This window comes from Triticum dicoccoides, chromosome 3A (genome assembly GCF_002162155.2).
Source record: "Triticum dicoccoides isolate Atlit2015 ecotype Zavitan chromosome 3A, WEW_v2.0, whole genome shotgun sequence".
In the NCBI taxonomy this organism is placed as follows: Eukaryota; Viridiplantae; Streptophyta; class Magnoliopsida; order Poales; family Poaceae; genus Triticum; species Triticum dicoccoides.
This window is the reverse complement of record NC_041384.1, coordinates 198561035-198583231: the sequence shown is the minus strand read 5'-3', so window position 1 is coordinate 198583231 and position 22197 is coordinate 198561035.

Sequence of the window (22197 nt, the reverse complement as noted above, 5' to 3'; positions counted from 1 at the left end):
ACAGCTCTGCCGGAGCTCTAGATTGGATCCTCCAAGGTTCCGCCTCGTGGCGGCGGAGTCTCGTCCCGAAAAGTTCCTCTCTCTTTTTTCTCATCGAAAGACTTCATATAGGAGAAGATGGACGTCGGAGAGCCACCAGGGGGCCCACGAGGTAGGGTGGCGCGCCCTGGGGGTGGGGCGCCCCCCACCCTCGTGAGCAGGGTGTGGGCCCCCTAGCCTTCATCTTTGGCGAGGATTTTTCTTTATTTATTTTAAGATGTTCCGTGGAGTTTCAGGACTTTTGGAGTTGCGCAGAATAGGTCTCTAATATTTGCTTCTTTTCCAGCCCAGAATTCCAGCTGCCGGCATTCTCCCTCCTTATGTAAACCTTGTAAAATAAGAGAGAATAGCCATAATTATTGGGACATAAAGTGAAATAACAGCCCATAATGCAATAAATATCGATATAAAAGCATGATGCAAAATGGACGTATCAACTCCCCCAAGCTTAGACCTCGCTTGTCCTCAAGCGAAAAGCCGATAAAAATAAATATGTCCTCATGTTTAGAGGTAGAGGCGTCGATAAAAATAAAATACAGACATGAAGGCATCATGATTAATCTCATAACAGCAACATATATAGATTTTGTCATATGATTACTTATGTTCAAGTGATGATCTATTCACAATGCAAAAGTATAAATCATAAACCTTATTGGGCTCCAACAAACTATAATCTCAGTCATTGAAGCAATTGCAATTTATCATAACATCGAAAAGAGTCTAAGAGCTAAAAAGCAAGTCCACATACTCAACTATCATTTAGTCCTCCATAATTGCTAACACTCACGCAATATTTGTGGTTACGGAGTTTTAATCGGACACAGAGAAAGATAGGGGCTTATACTTTTGCCCCACAACCTTTTACCTCAAGGGTAATGTCAACAATAATGGTTCATGCTCCCCTACATCCAATTAGATATATATATATATATATATCATGTTCTTTCCAACATGCTGAACTTGCCAAAGGATAAAATCAAAAAGAAAAGGTGAAGATCACCATGACTCTTGCATAAGGTAGAAGGTAATAATAAAGGATAGGCCCTTCGCAGAGGGAAGCAGAGGTTACCATGCGCTTTTATGGTTGGATGCATAAAATCTCAATGCGAAAGAACGTCACTTTATATTGCCCCTTGTGATATGAACCTTTATTATGCAGTCCGTCGCTTTTATTACTTCCACATCACAAGATCGTATAAAGCTTATTTCCCCCACACCAATCAATCATACATATTTAGAGAATTTTTTTATTGCTTTGCACCGATGACAACTTACTTGAAGGATCTTACTCAATCCATAGGTAGATATGGTGGACTCTCATGGCAAAACTGGTTTAAGGGTATTTGGAAGCACAAGTAGTATTTCTACTTGGTGCTGAGAATTTGGCTAGCATGAGGGGGAAAGGCAAGCTCAACAAGTTAGAGGATCCATGACAACATACTTTATCTCAGATATAAGAAAGACATAACTCATTACGTTGTCTTCCTTGTCCAACATCAAGTCTTTAGCATGTCATATTTTAATGAGTGCTCCCAGTCATAAAATATGTCAATGATAATATATCTATATGTGAAAACCTCTCTTTCCTTATTACTTCCTATTAATTGCAACAATGACCAAAGCTATGTCTACCAACTCCCAACAACTTTTAATCATAATAATCTTTCTATGTGAAGTCATTACTCTCAATAAGATCAATATGAACTTTTTGCTTCTTTTTATTCCTTTCTTCTTTCTTTTATTCACCCAAGATCATGGCAAAATAATCAAGCCCTTGACTCAACACTAATCTTTATTATATAGCTCATGGACTCGATTAAAAATAGAGATCAAAAAGCAAACTCAAAACTAGATCATGCCATAAACTTTATTCTACTAGATCAAGATACTTCTAATAGGATCGAACTAAGAAAAACGATAAAGATATGAGTTGTGATTGTGATACGATACCAGGGAACCTCCCCTAAGCTTGGCAGTTGCCAAGGAGAGTGCCCATACCCATGTGATTATGTCTCCTTCTTTGTTGTCGGTGTAACATTCTTGGCGATGATTCCCCTCACGATGCGGTTCTCCTCCTCGAGCTTATTGACTTGCTGTTTGAGGTACATTATTTCCTTACGAAGCTTTCCTGTGACAGCTAAAGCTCCTTGCACCCAAGGGTGTTGCATAGCTGCGGGAGAACAAGTGACACTCCTCTTCATATTTTCATAAGAAAGAAATCTAACATTAGAAGGGATAACCAAGTTTGGAATAGCTGAGCTCTGTAGTTCCCCCATCGTGAACCCAGCTCAGAGGCGAGAGGTGACTTCTTGATCCTCCATAGCATCTACTCTCATCAAGTCAGCCTCCATCTCTTCCTCCGTTGTTGGCCCAAAGTGGTCAGCGTCGCTGTTTGCCCTTGGTTCCGGTGCCGGATTAGATACCCGGCTCTCCCCGATTGACTCTTGAGAAGACATCTTGCTCTAATCTGCAGCAGCAACAGCTCGAAAACAAAAACAGAGGAAATTTGCATGATACGGGAGTCAAAACCTTTGGGAGAATATATAATGAATTTTTACCGACCAAAATACCTATCGTGCAAGAAAACGGATTCCAGAAGGCACACGAGGTGCTCACGAGGTAGGGGGCGCGCCTAGAGGGGTAGGGCGCGCCCACCACCCTCATCGGGCCCTCATGTCCTGCCCGGCTGCTACTTATTTTTCTATTTTTCTAAATATTCCAAAATGGAGAAATATTGCCTTAGAAATTGTTTTGGAGTCTGAAACGTTCCGGAAAGTGTCCTAATATATTCCTCCGGAGTTACGGTTTCAATAATATTGGTTTCAACATTTATGGGATTACCTGAGATATAATGTTTAATTCTTTAACCGTTTACCACCTTCGGATTTGTGCCCTCGAAGTTGTTGATTTTTATGGCACCGGAATGATAGACCTCTTCGATAACGTAGGGGCCTTCCCATTTATAGAGAAGTTTTCCTGCAAAAAATCTTAAACGAGAGTTCTATAGCAATACATAATCACCTACATTAAACTCACGCTTTTGTATCCTTTTGTCATGCCATCTTTTAACTTTTTCTTTAAACAACTTGGCATTTTCATAAGCTTGGGTTCTCCATTCATCAAGTGAGCTAATATTAAATAACCTCTTCTCACCGGCAAGTTTGAAATCATAGTTAAGCTCTTTAATAGCCCAACATGCCTTGTGTTCTAGTTCGAGAGGTAAGTGACATGCTTTTCCATAAACCATTTTATACGTAGACATACCCATAGGATTTTTATATGCAGTTATATAGGCCCATAATGCATCATCAAGTTTCTTAGACCAATTCTTTCTGGACCTATTAACAGTCTTTTGCAAAATTAATTTGAGCTCTCTATTGCTCAACTCTACTTGACCACTAGACCGTGGGTGATAATGAGATGCAATTCTATGATTAACATCATATTTAGCAAGCATTTTACGGAAGGCACCATGAATAAAGTGTGAACCACCATCAGTCATTAAATATCTAGGGACTCCAAACCTCGGAAAGATAACTTCTTTAAGCATTTTAATAGAAGTGTTATGATCAGCATTACTAGTTGGAATAGTTTCCACCCACTTAGTAATGTAATCAACAACAACTAAAATATGTGTGTATCCATTAGAGGCAGGAAAAGGTCCCATGTAATCAAAGCCCCAAACATCAAATGGTTCAATAAAAAGTGAATAATTCATAGGCATTTCTTGACGTCTACTAATATTACCAATTCTTTGACATTCATCACAAGACAAGACAAACTTACGGGCATCCTTGAAGAGAGTAGGCCAATAAAAACCAGATTGCAATACCTTATGTGCAGTTCTATCTCCAGCGTGGTGTCCTCCATAAGCCTCGGAATGACACTTGCGTAGGATCTGTTCCTGTTCATGCTCAGGTACACAACGTCTAATAACACCATCTACTCCTTCTTTATAAAGATGTGGGTCATCCCAAAAGTAAGGTCTCAAGTCATAGAAAAACTTCTTCTTTTGCTGGTATGTGAAGCTAGGTGGTATAAACTTAGCAACAATATAATTAGCATAATCAGCATACCATGGAGTACTACGAGAAGTACTTATAACATTTAATTTTTCATCAGGAAACTTATCATTAATAGGTAGTGGGTCATCAAGAATATTCTCTAACCTAGACAAGTTGTCTGCAACGGGGTTCTCAGCTCCCTTTCTATCAACAATATGCAAATCAAATTCTTGTAGCAAGAGAACCCATCTAATAAGTCTAGTTTTAGCATATTTCTTTTCTATAAGGTATTTAATAGCAGCATGATCAGTGTGAATAGTTACTTTAGAATCAAAAATATAAGGTCTTAACTTATCACAAGCAAATACAACTGCTAAAAGCTCTTTTTTAGTAGTAGCATAATTTCTTTGAGCATTGTCTAGAGTCTTACTAGCATAATGAATAACATTAAATTTCTTATCAACTCTTTGCCGTAGAACAGCACCTATAGCATAATCACTAGCATCACACATAATTTCAATGGGTAAATTACAATCAGGTGGCTGAACAACAGGTGCAGAGACTAATGCTTTCTTAAGTATTTCAAATGCTTCTACACAATCATCATCAAAGACAAATGGTATATCTTTTTGCAATAAATTAGTCAGAGGCCGAGAAATTTTTGAGAAGTCCTTAATGAACCTCCTGTAAAATCCGGTGTGACCAAGGAAACTTCTTATACCTTTGATGTCCTTCGGACATGGCATCTTTTCAATAGCATCGACCTTGGCTTTATCAACTTCAATACCTCTTTCAGAATCTTTATGCCCCAAGACAATACCTTCATTAACCATAAAGTGGCACTTTTCCCAATTCAAGACAAGATTTGTTTCTTCACATCTTTGTAAAACTCGATCAAGATTGCTCAAGCAATCATCAAAAGAGGAACCATAGACGGAAAAGTCGTCCATGAAAACCTCACAAATCTTTTCACAAAAGTCAGAGAATATAGCCATCATGCATCTTTGAAAGGTAGCAGGTGCATTACATAAACCAAAATGCATACGTCTATAAGCAAAAGTACCAAAAAGGGAATGTAAAAGTAGTCTTTGATTGATCTTTAGCCGACATAGGTATTTGAGAGAAACCAGAATAACCATCTAGAAAGCAATAGTGTGTATGTTTGTATAATCTTTCTAGCATTTGATCAATAAAAGGTAAGTGGTAATGATCTTTCTTAGTAGCCTTATTTAATTTGTGGAAATCAATTACCATCCTATAACCTGTGATGATTCTTTGTGGAATCAATTCATCTTTATCATTAGGAACAACAGTAATACCTCCCTTCTTAGGGACACAATGGACATGACTTACCCACTGACTATCAGCAATGGGATAAATTATACCTACCTCCAGAAGCTTGAGTATTTCTTTTCTTACCACTTCTTTCATTTTAGGATTCAAACGTCGTTGAGGATCACGAACTGGTTTGGCATCTGCTTCCAAATTTATTTTATGTTGACATAGAGTGGGACTAATGCCCTTAAGATCATCAAGAGTATATCCAATGGCAGCATGATGCTTCTTCAGAGTTTTCAATAATCTTTCTTCTTCATGCTCTGAAAGGTTAGCACTAATAATAATAGGATATATCTTCTTTTCATCAAGATAAGCATATTTAAGATTATCAGGCAAAGGTTTAAGATCAAACACGGGATCATCCTTGGGTGGAGGAGGATCCCCTAAAATTTCAATAGGCAAATTGTGTTGCAAAATAGGTTCCTGTTTAAAGAATACTTCATCTATTTCCCTTCTTTCATTCATCAACATATCATTTTCATGGTCTAGCAAATAGTGTTCTAAAGGATCACTAGGAGGTACGACAATAGAAGCAAGACCAATAATTTCATCCTTACTAGGTAATTCTTCCTCGCGATGTTGTTTACTAAATTTAGAGAAATTAAACTCATGAACCATATCATCCATGCCAATAGTAACAACATTCTTTTCGCAATCTATCCTAGCATTAACAGTGTTCAAGAAGGGTCTACCAAATATAATGGGACAAAAGCTATCTTGCGGAGAAGTAAGAACAAGAAAATCAGTAGGATATTTAGTTTTCTCACACAAGACTTCAACATCTCTAAAAATTCCCCTCGCTGAAATAGTATCTCTATTGGCAAGTTTAATTGTGACATCAATATCTTCTAATTCAGTAGGTGCAATTTCACACTTGATTTCTTTATACATGTCATAAGGTATAACACTAGCACTAGCACACATATCACATAAGCCATGATAACAATGATCTCCTATTTTAACAGAAATAACAGGCACGCCTACCACAGGTCTATGTTTATCTTCAGCACAAGGTTTAGCAATTCTAGCAGTTTCACCATCAAATTGAATAACATGCCCATCAATATTATCAGACAAGAGATCTTTAACAATAGCAATATTAGGTTCTACTTTAACTTGCTCAGGAGGTGTATAAGTTCTAATATTCCTTTTACGAACAATATATTCAAGCTTTAGCATGATCCTTTACTCTAACAGGGAAAGGTGGTTTCTCAACATAAGAAGTAGGAACAATAGGATCATTATAAGTGACAGTCTTTTCTTCAACTTTAATAGGTATAGATACTTTTACTTCTATGGGAGGATGATATTTTAAACCACTTCTCCTTAGGGAGATCAACATAAGTAGCAAAAGATTCACAGAAAGAAGCTACTATCTCAGAGTCAAGTCCATATTTAGTGCTAAACTTACGGAAAATATCAATGTCCATTAAAGATTTAACACAATCAAACTTAGGTGTCATACCTGACTCCTTACCTTCGTCGAGGTCCCAATCTTCGGAGTTGCATTTAATTCTATCCAATAAATTCCATCTGAATTCAATAGTCTTCATCATAAAAGAGCCAGCACAAGAAGTATCGAGCATGGTGCGATTGTTATCAGAAAGCCGAGCATATAAATTTTGAATAATCATTTCTCTTGAGAGCTCATGATTGGGGCATGAATATAACATTAATTTAAGCCTCCCCCAAGCTTGAGAGATGCTTTCTCCTTTGCGAGGCCAAAAATTATATATATAATTGTGATCACGATGAACAAGATGCATAGGGTAATACTTTTGATGAAATTCCAATTTCAATCTTTTATAGTCCCATGATCTCATATCATCACATAGCCTATACCATATCAATGCATCTCCCTTCAAAAGGTAAGACCTTCTCCTTAGCAACACCATTGGGTATACCTGCAAGCTTAAATAATCCACAAACTTCATCCACATATATTAAGTGCTCATCAGGATGCTTTGTTCCATCTCCTGTAAAAGGGTTAGCTAGTAGTTTTTCCATCATACCCAAAGGAAATTCAAAAGGAGTTTCATTTTCAATAGGTTCAGTAGGTTGAGGATCAACTCTTTGCTCTACTGGACGGGGTGAAGATACCCCGAACAAGCCCCTTAGAGAATTACTTTCCATAGTAACAAGTGACAGTAAATTTCAGCACACTATATAAATTTTTCCTTACCAAATTCCACCTACCAAAGGACCTACACTCCCCGGCAATGGCGCCAGAAAAGAGTCTTGATGACCCACAAGTATAGGGGATCTATCATAGTCCTTTCGATATGTAAGAGTGTCGAACCCAACGAGGAGCAGAAGGAAATGATAAGCGGTTTTCAGCAAGGTATTCTCTGCAAGTACTGAAACAAGTGGTAACAGATAGTTTTTTGATAAGATAAATTGTAACGAGCAACAAGTAACAAAAGGAAATAAAGTGCAGCAAGGTGTCCCAGTCCTTTCTGTAGCAAAGGACAAGCCGGAACAAACTCTTGTAATAGGAAAAGCGCTCCCGAGGACACATGAGAATATCGTCAAGCTAGTTTTCATAACGTTCATATGATTCACATTTGATACTTTGATAGTTTGATATGTGGGTAGACCAGTGCTTGGGTGCTGTTCTTACTTGAATAAGAATCCCACTTATGATTAACCTCTATTGCAAGCATCCGCAACTACAACAAAAGTATTAAGGTAAACCTAACCATAGCATGAAACATGTGGATCCAAATCAGCCCCTTACGAAGCAACACATAAACTAGGGTTTAAGCTTCTGTCACTCTAGCAACCCATCATCTACTTATTACTTCCCAATGTCTTCCTGTAGGCCCAAATAATGGTGAAGTGTTATGTAGTTGACTTTCACATAACACCACTAGAGGCTAGAAAACATACATCTTATCAAAATATCAAACGAATACCAAATTCACATGACTACTAATACCAAGACTTCTCCCTTGTCCTCAGGAACAAATGTAATTACTCAAAAAGCATATTCATGTTCATAATCAGAGGGGTAATAATATGCATATAGGATCTAAACATATGATCTTCCACCAAATAAACCAACTAGCATCAACTACAAGGAGTAATCAACACTACTAGCAACCTACTAGCACCAATCCCGGACTTTGAGACAAGAATTCGATACAAGAGATGAGCTAGGGTTTGGAGATGAGATGGTGCTGGTGAAGATGTTGATGGATATTGCCCTATCCTGATGAGAGGAGCGTTGGTGATGACGATGGTGATGATTTGCCCCTCCGGGAGGGAAGTATCCCCGGCAGAACAGCTCTGCCGGAGCTCTAGATTGGATCCGCCAAGGTTCCGCCTCGTGGCGGCGGAGTCTCGTCCCGAAAAGTTCCTCTCTCTTTTTTTCTCATCAAAAGACTTCATATAGGAGAAGATGGACGTCAGAGAGACACCAGGGGGCCCACGAGGTAGGGGCGCGCCTTAGGGGGGGCGCCCTCCACCCTCATGAGCAGGGTGTGGGCCCCCTGGCCTTCATCTTCGGTGAGGGTTTTTCTTTATTTATTTTAAGAAGTTCTCTGGAGTTTCAGGACATTTGGAGTTGCGCAGAATAGGTCTCTAATATTTGCTCCTTTTCCAGCCCAGAATTCCAGCTGTCGGCATTCTCCCTCCTCATGTAAACCTTGTAAAATAAGAGAGAATAGCCATTAGTATTGTGACATAAATTGAAATAACAGCCCATAATGCAATAAATATCGATATAAAAGCATGATGCAAAATGGACGTATCAGTCTTGTCCATCACATCATTCCCCTAATGATGTGATCCCATTATCAACAACTCATGCCCATGGTTAGGAAACCTTAACCATCTTTGATCAACGAGCTAGTCTATTAGAGGATCACTAGGGACACCATGTTTGTTTATGTATTCACACATGTATCATGGTTTCCGATCAATACAATTGTAGCATTAATAATGAATGTTTATCATGAATAATGAAATATAAAATAGCAACTTTATTATTTCCTCTAGGGCATATTTCCTTCAAATATTGGGTAATACCAGGTATTCCCGATATATTATATATAGGAGGAAAATATTTCCAGACATGTTAAAAAATCATCTAGAAGTATTTAGAACCTTTTATACTTAATTTAAATATCGAAGGGCCTAAAAAGGCCAAGAGGTGGAGGAAATGGACTTCGGGAGGAATTTGCCTTATGGGGGGCCGAATTGGACTTGGGAAGGAGTCCTACTCCTCCCCTTTGGCCGGACCCCCAAGTAGGGTCTTTTCCTCCTTGACGGTTTCCCCCTCCTCCTCCTCCAACCTATATATACTAGGGTCTTTTGCTCTATTGATCATACAAGTTTTGGAGCCTCCTCTAGTTGTTGGGAAACATTGCATCGATAACAAAAAAAAATCTACGCACGCGTAATGATCCATCCATGGAGATGCATAGCAACGAGGGGGAGAGTGTGTCTACGTACCCTCGTAGACCGTAAGCGGAAGCGTTTCACAACGTGGTTGATGTAGTCAAATTTTCTTCGCGCTCCTCCGATTGAGTACCGAACGTACGACACCTCCGAGTTCTGCACACGTTCAGCTCGGTAACGTCCCTCGCCTTCTTGATCCAGCAAGGTGTCGAGGTAGTAGATGAGTTCCGTCAGAACGACGGCGTGGTGATGGTGACAGTGAAGTGATCCTCGCAGGGCTTCGCCTAAGCACTATGAGAATATGACCGGGGGTGTAAACTGTGGAGGGGGGCGCCGCACAAGGCTAACAATTGATGTTGTGTGTTCTAGGCGCCCCCTCCCCACATATATATAGGTGGGAGGGGAGGGGAGGTAGCCAGGGGACGCCCCAACTTGGAGGGGAGGAGAGGTTTCCCCAAGTGGCGCCCCCTTTCCTTTTTCCACCGGAGAAGATAGGAAGGGGAAGAAGAGAATGAAGGAGGGGCCGAACCCCCTTTTCTCCTTCTCCTATTCGGACACCTGCCATAGGGGGGTGCGCCACCCCTTGTGGGCTGGTGTCCTCCCCTCTCATGGCCCATATGGCCCATATATTCCACCAGGGGTTCCAGTAACCCCCTGGTACTCCGATAAATACCCGATACATTCCGAAACACTTCCGTCATCTGAATACTATCATCCTATATATCAATCTTTACCTTACGACCATTTTGAGACTGCTCATCATGTCTGTGATCTCATCCGGGACTCCGAACAACATTCAGTCACCAAATCACATAACTCATATAATACAATATCGTCATCGAACGTTAAGCATGCGGACCCTACGGGTTCGAGAACTATGTAGACATGACCGAGACACCTCTCTGGTCAATAACCAATAGCGGAACCTGGATGCTCATATTGGCTCCTACATATTCTACGAAGATCTGTATTGGTCGAACCGTAATGACAACATACGTTATTCCCTTTGTCCATCGGTATGTTACTTGCCCAAGATTCGATCATCGGTATCTTCATACCTAGTTCAATCTCATTATCGGCAAGTGTCTTTACTCGTTCTGTAATACATCACCTCATTACTAACACTTCAGTCGTTTTCTTGCAAGCTTATGATGTGTATTACCGAGAGGGCCCAGAGATACCTCTCCGATACTCGAAGTGACGAATCCTAATCTCGATCTATGCCAACTCAATCAACACCTTCGGAGATACCTATAGAGCATCTTGATAATCACCTAGTTACGTTGTGACGTTTGATAGCACACAAGGCATTCCTCCGGTATCCGGGAGTTGCATAATCTCATAGTCGAAGGAATATGTATTTGACATGAAGAAAGCAATAGCAATAAAACTGAACAATCATTATGCTAAGCTAACGAATGGGTCTTGTCCATCACATCATTCTCCAAAGGATGTGATCCCATTATCAAATGACAACTCTTGTCCATGGTTAAGAACCTTAACCATCTTTGATCAACGAGCTAGTCAAGTAGAGGCTCACTAGGGACATGGTGTTTTGTTTTTGTCATCACACATGTATTTAGGTTTCCGATCAATACAATTCTAGCATGAATAATAAACCTTTATCATGAATAAGGAAAATAAAATAACAATTTTATTATTGGCTCTAGGGCATATTTCCTTCAGTCTCCCACTTGCACTAGAGTCAATAATCTAGTTCACATCGCCATGTGATTAACACCCAAAGAGTATTAAGGTGCGATCATGTTTTTCTTGTGAGAGAGGTTTAGTCATCAGGTCTGTCACATTCAGATCCGTATGTATGTTGAAAATTTCTATGTCTACAATGCTCTGTATGGAGCTACTCTAGCTAATTTCTCCCACTTTCAATACGTATCCAGATTGAGACTCAGAGTCATATGGATTAGTGTAAAAGCGTGCATTGAGGTAACTCTTTACGGCGAACTCTTTATCACCTCCATAATTGAGAAATATTTCCTTCGTCCTCTAAGGATAATTTTGACCGCTGTCTAGTGGTCCACTCCTGGATCACTCTTGTACCCTCTTTGCCAAATAAGTGGCAAGACACACATCAGGTGTGGTACACAGTAGGGCATATCGTATAGAACCTATGGCTGAGTCATAGGGAATGACTTTCATTCTATCTCGATCTTTTGTCGTGGTCGGGTTTTGAGTCTTACTCAACTTCACACCTTGCAACACAGGAACGAACCCTTTCTTTGACTGGTCCATTTCGAACTTCTTCAAAACTTTGTCAAGGTATGTGCTTTGTGAAAGTCCTATTAAGAGTCTTGATCTATCTCTATAGACCTTGATGCCTAATATATAAGCAGCTTCACGGAGGTCTTTCATTGAAAAACTCTTATTCAAGTATCCTTTTATGCTATACAGAAATTGTACATCATTTCCAATCAACAATATGTCATCCACATATAATATTAGAAATACTACAGAGATCCCACTCACTTTCTTGTAAATACAGGTGAGGGAGTCCAGGATTATGGGGTCCTCGGGCGTCCGGGCTATCTGATATGGGCCGGACTAATGGGCCATGGAGATACAAGAAGGAAGACTTTCCCCGTGTCCGGACGGGACTCTCCTTGGTGTGGAGGGCAAGCTTAGCGTGCGGATATGAAGATTCCTTTCTCTATAAACCGACTCTGTACAAGGCCTAGCCCCCTTCGGTGTCTATATAAGCCGGAGGGTTTAGTATGTAGAGACAATCATAATCATATAGGCTCGACATCTAGGGTTTAGCCATTACGATCTCGTGGTAGATCCACTCTTGTAACCCCTATACTCATCAAAGTTAATCAAGCAGGAACTAGGGTATTACCTCCATCAAGAGGGCCCGAACCTGGGTAAACACTGTGTCCCATGTTTCCTGTTACCTTCGATCCTTAGACACATAGTTCAGGACCCCCTACCCGAGATCTGCCGGTTTTGACACTGACATTGGTGCTTTCATTGAGAGTTCCAATGTGGCATCGTCGAAAGGCTTGATGGCTCCATCAATCATCTATAACAATGCTACCACGAAGAAGGTTTTTCTCCCCAGCCAGATCTTTGTATTCGGCGGCTTCGCACTGCGTGTCAACTCGGTTGGCCACCTAGAGCAGATCGACAGCTACGCCCCTAGTCACCAGATCAGTTTTGGAAATTTAAATATGTCTCTGATACCCGAGGAGACTTGATCTTCCAAGGGTTCACGACCCCAACCACCGCTCCGGCCTTAGATCCTAAGCGCGTCATCAGGTCTGGAGACGGGAGTCTAGAGCCCGCCGAACTCTCTGCGGCCTTAGAGCTCAGCACGGAAAAACCTGGAGGCCAACATCATGCGAGCTCGGCCCAGAAACTTCCGACCTCGTCCAAACCCCGATCTTAAATGAGGCTTCGAACCTAATGCAATCCCTTGTCATCACAGAGGAACTGCTCCTGAATCACGCCTAGCCGGACTAGGGGCTGGAAATGGGGAATTTTACTTCCCACCCACCACCCACTTCATAGCCACTGTCAAGGACAGAGGCAATCATTAGGATCAGAAGAAACACTTTTATTAGCAAACAATTTCATAAGTTCATCTATCTTTCCACTCAAAACGTTAATCTCTTCAATCGCATGAACCTTTTTACTAGTGGATCTTTCGATGTGCCCTTGAGAATAATTAACCATAATATTGTATAGGAGTTTAGTAGCTTCTCCTAAAGAGATTTCCATAAAAGTGCCTCCCGCGGCCGAATATAAAAGATTTCTAGAAGCAAAATTTAATCCAGCATATAATTTTTGTATAATCATCCACAAATTCAAACCATGTGTAGGGCAATTACGTATCATTAAGTTCATCCTCTCCCAAGCTTGTGCAACATGCTCATGATCAAGTTGCTTAAAATTCATAATATCGTTCCTAAGAGAGATGATCTTAGCAGGAGGAAAATACTTAGAGATAAAAGCATCTTTGCACTTATTCCATGAATCAATACTATTTTTAGGCAAAGAAGACAACCAAGTTTTAGCACGATCTCTAAGTGAAAATGGAAATAGCTTCAATTTAACAATATCACTGTCCTATCTTTCTTCTTTTGCATATCACACAAATCAACAAAGTTGTTCAGATGGGTAGCGGCATCTTCACTAGGAAGGCTTGAAAATTGATCTTTCATAACAAGATTAACCAAAGCAGTATTAATTTCACAATATTCAGCATCGGTAGTAGGAGCAATCGGAGTGCTAATAAAATCATTATTGTTGGTATTGGAAAAGTCACACAATTTAGTATTATCTTAAGCCATCGTGACAAACAATCAATCCAACACACAATAACACAAGAAGCAAGCGAAAAGAGACGAATGGAAAAGGGGCAAAGAAAAGGCAATGGTTTTCGAAAATCGTTTTAGAAGTGGGGGAGAGAAAAACGAGAGGCAAATGGCAAATAATGTAATGCGAGGGAGAAGAGTTTATGATGGGTACTTGGTATGTTTTGCCTTGTGCGTAGATCTCCTTGGCAACGACGCCATAAATCTTTCTTCCTACCTCTTGAGCATGGGTTGGTTTTCCCTTGAAGAGGAAAGGGTGATGCAGGAAAGTAGCTTAAGTATTTCCCTCAGTTTTTTCAACCAAGGTATTAATCCAGTAGGAGATAACGCTCAAGTCACCTAGTACCTGCACAAACAATCAAGAACCTTGCAACCAACACGATAAAGGGGTTTTCAATCCCGTCACGGCCACTTGCAAAAGTGAGATCTGATAAAGATAATAAGATAAATATTTTGGTATTTTTGTTGTATAGATTGGAAGTAAAGATTACAAAATAATAAAACGAGATGCGATGTAAATAAAAGAGATGCAATATAATAAGAAACAGACCCGGGGGTCATAGGTTTCACTAGTGGCTTCTCTGGAGATAGCATAAATTACGGTGGGTGAACAAATTACCGCCGAACAATTGATAGAAGAACACATAGTTACGAGAATATCTAGGCAATGATTATGATTATAGGCATCACGTCCGTGTCAAGTAGATCGAAACGATTCTGCATCTACTACTATTACTCCACACATTGACCGCTATCTAGCATGCATCTAGAGTATTAAGTTCATGAGAACGGAGTAACGCATTAGGCAAGATGACATGATGTAGAGGGATAAACACAAGCAATATGATATAAACCCCATCTTTTTATCCTCGAGGGCAACAATACAATACGTGCCTTGCTGCCCCTACTGTCACTGGGAAAGGACACCGCAAGATTGAACCCAAAGCTAAGCACTTCTCCCATTGCAAGAAAGATCAATCTAGTAGGCCAAACTAAACCGATAATTCGAAGAGACTTGCAAAGATAAAAAATCATGCATATAAGAATTCAGATAAGAACCAAATAATATTCATAGATAATCTTGATCATAAATCCATAATTCATTGGATCTCGGCAAACACACTACAGAAGAGTATTACATCAAATAGATATCCAAGAACACCGAGGTGAACTTTGTATTGAGAATCAAAGAGAGAGAAGAAGCCATCTAGCTAATAACTATGGACCCGAAGGTCTGTGGTAAACTACTCACGCTCCGTCGGAGAGGCTATGGTGTTGATTTAGAAGCCCTCCGTGTTCGACTCCCTCTTCGGCAGATCACCGGAAAACGCCCCAGATGGGATTTCACAGGTACGGAAGGTTGCGGCGGTGGAAAAGTGGTTTCGTGGCTCTCCTGGGTGTTTTAGGGTACAAGAGTATATAAAGGCGAAATATGTACGTTGGTGGAGCTCCGTGGGGCCCACGAGGGTGGGGGCCGCGCCTACCCCCCTGTGCGCGCCCTCCTTCCTCGTGGCTGCCTCGCGGACTTCCAGACTTCCACTCTAAATCTCATGGATTGTGTTTGTTCCAAGAAAGATCCTCACAAAGGTTTCGTTCCATTTGGATTCCATTTGATATTCCTTTTCTGCGAAACACTAAAATAGGCAAAAAAAACAGAAACTGGTACTGGGCCACCGGTTAATAGGTTAGTCCAAAAAATAATATAAAAGAGCATATTAAAGCCCTTTAAACATCCAAAATAGATAATATAATAGCATGGAACAATAAAAAATTACAGATATGTTGGAGACATATCACCACTCTCCGAGGACGATGTAAGCCTCCGTGATGAAGATTTTATCGTGCCAGAGGAACCCCTCGAACAAGAGCTCTTCAAGCGCCAGCTAATAGCCACGGCTAGAAGCGTAAAAAAGAAATAGCAGAAGCTTCAAGCTGACCAAGACCTGCTCAACGAAAGATGGACTAATGTCCTGGCAGCTGAAGAATACGGCCTCGAGCGACCAAAAAAGAGTTACCAGAAGCGTAAGCTGCTACCCCAATTCGACAACGAGGCGTTGGAGCCCATACCACCCGTGTGTAATGCGGGTGACGGACACGATAGACCACCATGTGGCCGGAACAGAACGACAACTCAAGACGAACACCAACCTGCACCACCTCGCCGCAAGAGCGGAGAAACAACAGCTCGGGGATACACATATGACCTACGACAGGACCTGGAAAATAGAACATGACAGACCAGATCAATCTATGGATCGCGGGGTGTAGGATCGAAAGTATCTCTAGAGGGGGGTGATTAGACTACTTGACCAAATAAAACTTATCCTTTTCCCAATTTTAGTTCTTGGCAGATTTTAGCAACTTCGGAAAAGTCAAGCAATCTTAACACAATTCAAGCAAGCATGCAAAGAGTATATGAGCAGCGGAAAGTAAAGCATGCAACTTGCAAGAATGTAAAGGGAAGGGTTTGGAGGATTCAAACGCAATAGGAGACACGGATGTTTTTGTCGTGGTTCCGATAGGTGGTGCTATCGTACATCCACGTTGATGGAGATTTCAACCCACGAAGGGTAACAGCTGCGCAAGTCCACGGAGGGCTCTGCTACCTCTTGAGAACTGCGTTGGATTTCCTTGAAGAGGAAAGGATGATGCAGCAAAGTAGCGTAAGTATTTCGCTCAGTTTTTGAGAACCAAGGTATCAATCGAGTAGGAGGCTACGCGCGAGTCCCTCGTACCTGCACAAAAGAAATAACTCCTCGCAACCAACGCGATAAGGGGGTGTCAATCCCTTCTCGGTCACTCACGAGAGTGAGATCTGATATGATAAGATAATATTTTTGGTAATTTTGTGATAAAGATGCAAAGTAAAATAAAAGCAAAGTAAAAGGCAAGGTAAATAAATAAGTATAGGAAGATTAATATGATGAAGATAGACCCGGGGGCCATAGGTTTCACTAGTGGCTTCTCTAGAGTGCATAAGTATTTTACGGTGGGTGAATGAATTAATGTTGAGCAATTGACAGAATTGAGCATAGTAATGAGAGTATCTAGGTATGATCATGTATATAGGCATCACGTCCAAGACAAGTAGACCGACTCCTGCCTGCATCTACTACTATTACTCCACTAATCGACCGCTATCCAGCATGCATCTAGAGTATTAAGTTCATTGAAACAGAGTAACGCCTTAAGCAAGATGACATGATGTAGAGGTATAAATTCATGCAATATGATAAAAAAAACCATCTTGTTATCCTCGATGGCAACAATAAAATACGTGCCTTGCTGCCCTTACAGTCACTGGGAAAAGACACCGCAAGATTGAACCCAAAGCTAAGCACTTCTCCCATCGCAAGAAAGATCAATCTAGTAGGCCAAACCAAACTTATAATTCTAAGAGACATGCAAAGATAACCAATCATACATAAAAGAATTCAGAGAAGATTCAAATATTGTTCATAGATAATCTTGATCATAAACCCACAATTCATCGGTCTCAACAAACACACCGCAAAAAGAAGATTACATCGAATAGGTCTCCACAAGAGAGGGGGAGAACTTTGTATTGAGATCCAAAAAGAGAGAAGATGCCATCTAGCTAATAACTATGGACCCGAAGGTCTGAGGTAAACTACTCACACTTCATCGGAGATGCTATTGTGTTGATGTAGAAGCCCTCCGTGATGGATGCCCCCTCCAGCGGAGCTCTGGAACAGGCTCCAAGATGGGATCTCGTGGATACAGAAAGTTGCGGCAGTGGAATTAGGTTTTTGGTTATGTATGTGATCGTTTGGGGGTATGTAGGTATATATAGGAGGAAGGAGTACGTCGGTGGAGCAACAGGGGGCCCACGAGGGTGGAGGGCGCGCCTGGGGGGTAGGCACACCCCCTACCTCGTGGCCTCCTCCTTTGTTTCTTGACATAGGGTCCAAGTCTCCTGGATCATGTTTGTTGAGAAAATCACGTTCCCGAAGGTTTCATTCCGTTTGGACTCCGTTTGATATTCCTTTTCTTCGAAACCCTAAAATAGGGGAAAAAACAACAATTCTGGGCTGGGCCTCCTGTTAATAGGTTAGTCCCGAAAATAATACAAAAGTGGATAATAAAGCCCAATAATGTCCAAAACAGTAGATAATATAGCATGGAGCAATCAAAAATTATAGATACGTTGGAGAAGTATCAGGCTCCACCCACAAAGGGTCCACGAAGAAGCAACCTTGTCTATCCCACCATGGCCGTCGCCCACGAAGGACTTGCCTCACTAGCGGTAGATCTTCACGAAGTAGGTGATCTCCTTGCCCTTACAAACTCCTTGGTTCAACTCCACAATCTTGTTAGAGGCTCCCAAGTGACACCTAGCCAATCTAGGAGACACCACTCTCCAAGAAGTAACAAATGGTGTGTTGATGATGAACTCCTTTCTCTTGTGCTTCAAATGATAATCTCCCCAACACTCGACTCTCTCTCTCTCTCTCTCATAGGATATGGATTTGGTGGAAAGAAGATTTGGGTGGAAAGCAACTTGGGGAAGTCTAGAGATCAAGATTCATATGGTCAGAATGGAATATCATGGCCTCAACACAAGTGTAGGTGGTTCTCTCTCAGAAAAGGTAAGTTGGAAGTGTAGGTTCATACTGATGGCTCCCTCCACAAATGAAGAGGAGTTGGAGGGGTATATATAGCCTCCACACAAAATCTAACCGTTACACACAACTTGCCAATCTCGGTGGGACCGAATTGGTAAACTCGGTCGGACCAATTCAGCAAATCTAGTGACCGTTAGGATTTTCGGTGGGACCGACATGCAACTCGGTAGGACCGATATGGTTAGGGTTAGGGCATAACGTAATCTCGGTGAGACTGATTACACAAACTCGGTGAGACCTATTTTGGTAATAAGCTAACCAGAGAGTTGGTCGGGTAAACTCGGTGGGACCGATTCGCTCATTTCGGTGGGACCGAAACGTTACGAAGGGAAACAGAGAGATTACAATCCCATCTCGGTGAGACTGAGATCACTATCGGTGAGACCGATTTGCCTAGGTTTTGTGGCAGTGGCTATGACATCTGAACTCGGTGGCGCCAAATAGAATGAATCGGTGGGGTCGAGTTTGACTTTTGGTTTAGGTCATATGTGGATGTGAAAAAGTAGTTGAGGGATTTGGAGCATATCACTAAGCATTTTGAGCAAGAGCCTCATTAAGCAACACATCATCCCTCCTTGATAGTATTGGCTTTTCCTATAGACTCAATGTGATCTTGGATCACTAAAATAGAAAATGTAGAATCTTGAGCTTTGAGCTTGAGCCAATCCTTTTGTCCTTAGCATTTTGAGGGGTCCACTTTTCTCACCCATACCATGCTAATCATTGAGCTTTCCTGAAATATTAATCTTGAAATAGCATTAGCTCAATGAGATATATGTTGTTAGGAATTACCAAAACCACCTAGGGATAGTTGCACTTTCAATCTCCCCTTTTTGGTAATTGATGACAACATATAGATCAAAGCTTCGACAAATGATAATAAGAATGAAAAACATTGTCGCTTTGAGAAGTATGTGAAAAGCAAGAGCTCCCCCTAAATTTGTCCATAGTTTAAGATTTGCTTTGGACTACAAATGCACAATGAGTTAGGATCATGGGTTACTCTTCCATATCACATACATCTTGGTGGAGCGCTCAAAATGATCATAATTAAATACATGCACTCATCACCAAGCAAAGTGAATGATCATATGGGGATACAAAAGGATAATGTCATCCAACAAGCAGTAAGGTAGCATATGATCAAACACATGATCATCCAAGTATCACACAAAAGCATAAAGTATCTCAAACAAGAAAATAACAAAGTTCAACCACCAAAAAAACAAGAGAGAAAAAAGAGCAACACTCTCTCTCTCTCGAAGCCTATGATCTATACATTTTCTCCCCCTTTGGCAACAAGTTACCAAAAAGTTCATAAAAATGCATAGTGCTAGATCGACTCTCAAGCTTGGTCTTCAGGTGGTGGTGTAGATAAAACTCCAAGGACGAAGGCATCAATTGATGTAGATGGAGCTGGTGGAGTGGGTGCTGGAGCTGGTGGCACTGAAGCTGTAGCTGGTGCAGATGAAGTTGCTCTGGTGTCTGTAACTGGCACCGCAGTAGATCTCTGTCCTCTTGGCACTCTAGCAAAAGCATCAGTGGTAGACTTGCCCTTCTTCTCCTGCACTTCATCCTGAATTTGCTCAACAACTGATTGTATCTCAGTGACCTTCACATCTAAATCATAGAACTTCTGCTCCATGATCCTCTCCAAGCTCTCCTGGTTTTGAGTCAGGATGGCCAATCCCTTCTCAATCCTCAGAGTGGAGGCAATCAAGTAGCCAAGCTGATCATGCTTGCTCTTCAGAACATACTGAGATGCCTCATCAATGGTTAGCATATTTGCAGCCTTTTCAGTCCTTGCCTTCTCCCTCTTTGCTTGTGCTTGCACAGAAGATGGTTCATTCTCCTCCATCACCACAGTATTGTCCTCAAAGTCTGGGTAGATGGGCATATGTTCCTTGTCCAAGAGATATGTGCCAGTGCTTATCTTGGAGTTGATTAGCTCCTGGATCTATGGGGCATACCCACAACTTCTCTTCTAATCTGCAGTTGTTCTCTTTATAGTTTCCACAATTAGGCTCATGACTTTGAACTTTTGAGGCACATCAAATATGTGAAGCAGGTTAATTGCATGGCCTCTGATCATCTTGTGATCACCTAACTTTGGCAATAAAGTGTGCCTGAGGATCTAGTTGATTGTTGGCAAACCTGATAGAAGGTAATGTACTAATCCAAATTTGTGTGTCTCAAGAGCAGCATCTGGGATCTCTCTGTACATATGTGCCATGGTGTTGTGATCCTTCTTCTTCTTGGCATAGACATCCAAGTCATCTTCATTCTCCTCAGGACCATTGATCAATTTTGCCCATTCTTCAACTGTTGATTGGTACCTAGTACCTTCAGACATCCAGACAATCCTTCCATTTGGGTAGAAATGAGCTGTGGAGTAGAACTGCATAATAAGCTCATCATTCCACTTTGTGAGCTTCTCCCAACAAAGTCCTCTACTCCACAAGACTTGAAACTATCATAGACTCCAGGATAGTGTTCTTCATTTTCCCTGATGTACTCCCAGTCCACCCATCTCATATCACAGACTGTAGTCTTCTTGTCAAGCAACACTGTCTCATAGAAGTCTCGTTGTTCCTTTGTATGGAACCTGTAGTCCACAACAGTTCTTCTCCTAACTGCATAGGGATCAGTCAATCTCCACTTTTTGAGTCCTGCGTCCTTCCTGAGCTTCATGTCCTCAGCTACTGGATGAGCATCATTGTGATATAGAATTTTGGGCTTCAACTTCGTCAAGACATGTGACTCATCATATTCTTCTTCTATAGCAGCTTCAGGCACTGGGGCCTTGTTCTTCTCTGCAGCTGGAATATTCCTTGTACTCCTCTTGGGTGCAGTTTTGGGTTTTGGAGGAGATGACTTGGGAGCTTCTTTGGGCTTAGATGGAGATGCTGGTGCAGCAACCTCTTCCTCTTCATCTTCCATCATTGAGGGCTTCCCAATTACGCTGTCCATGGTCTTCTTGACCCTTTCTTTCCTTTTCTTCTCTGCCACAACCTGTTCTTTGGGTGCAGATCCCAAAGTTTCTTGAGTGGATGTTCTAGCCTTTGACATAGGAACTCTCTTGGCAGGAACCTTTGTCTTCATTCCTGGCTTAGTGGCAGCAGCTATGCCATATTCCTTTTTTAGAACTTTCTTCTTTGAGGTGGCCTCTTCCTCAACAGCCACACAGTCCTCATCCTCAGAATCTGAGGTTCTCTTGTTTCTGGCCCTGGTGGCTGCCTTAGGAAAGTTGCTGGGTGTACTCCTGCTTCCCTCATCATAGCTGCTAGAGGGACTAGTGCCCTCACTCATGTGAACTTGCTCCTCAGACTTGTTCTGACTGTCACTCTATTCTGACATGATGCAAACACTAACAGCAGACCCTGTGAATAGATATAGATGAGATAGATTGGATGAGCATCACAAAGTACATAT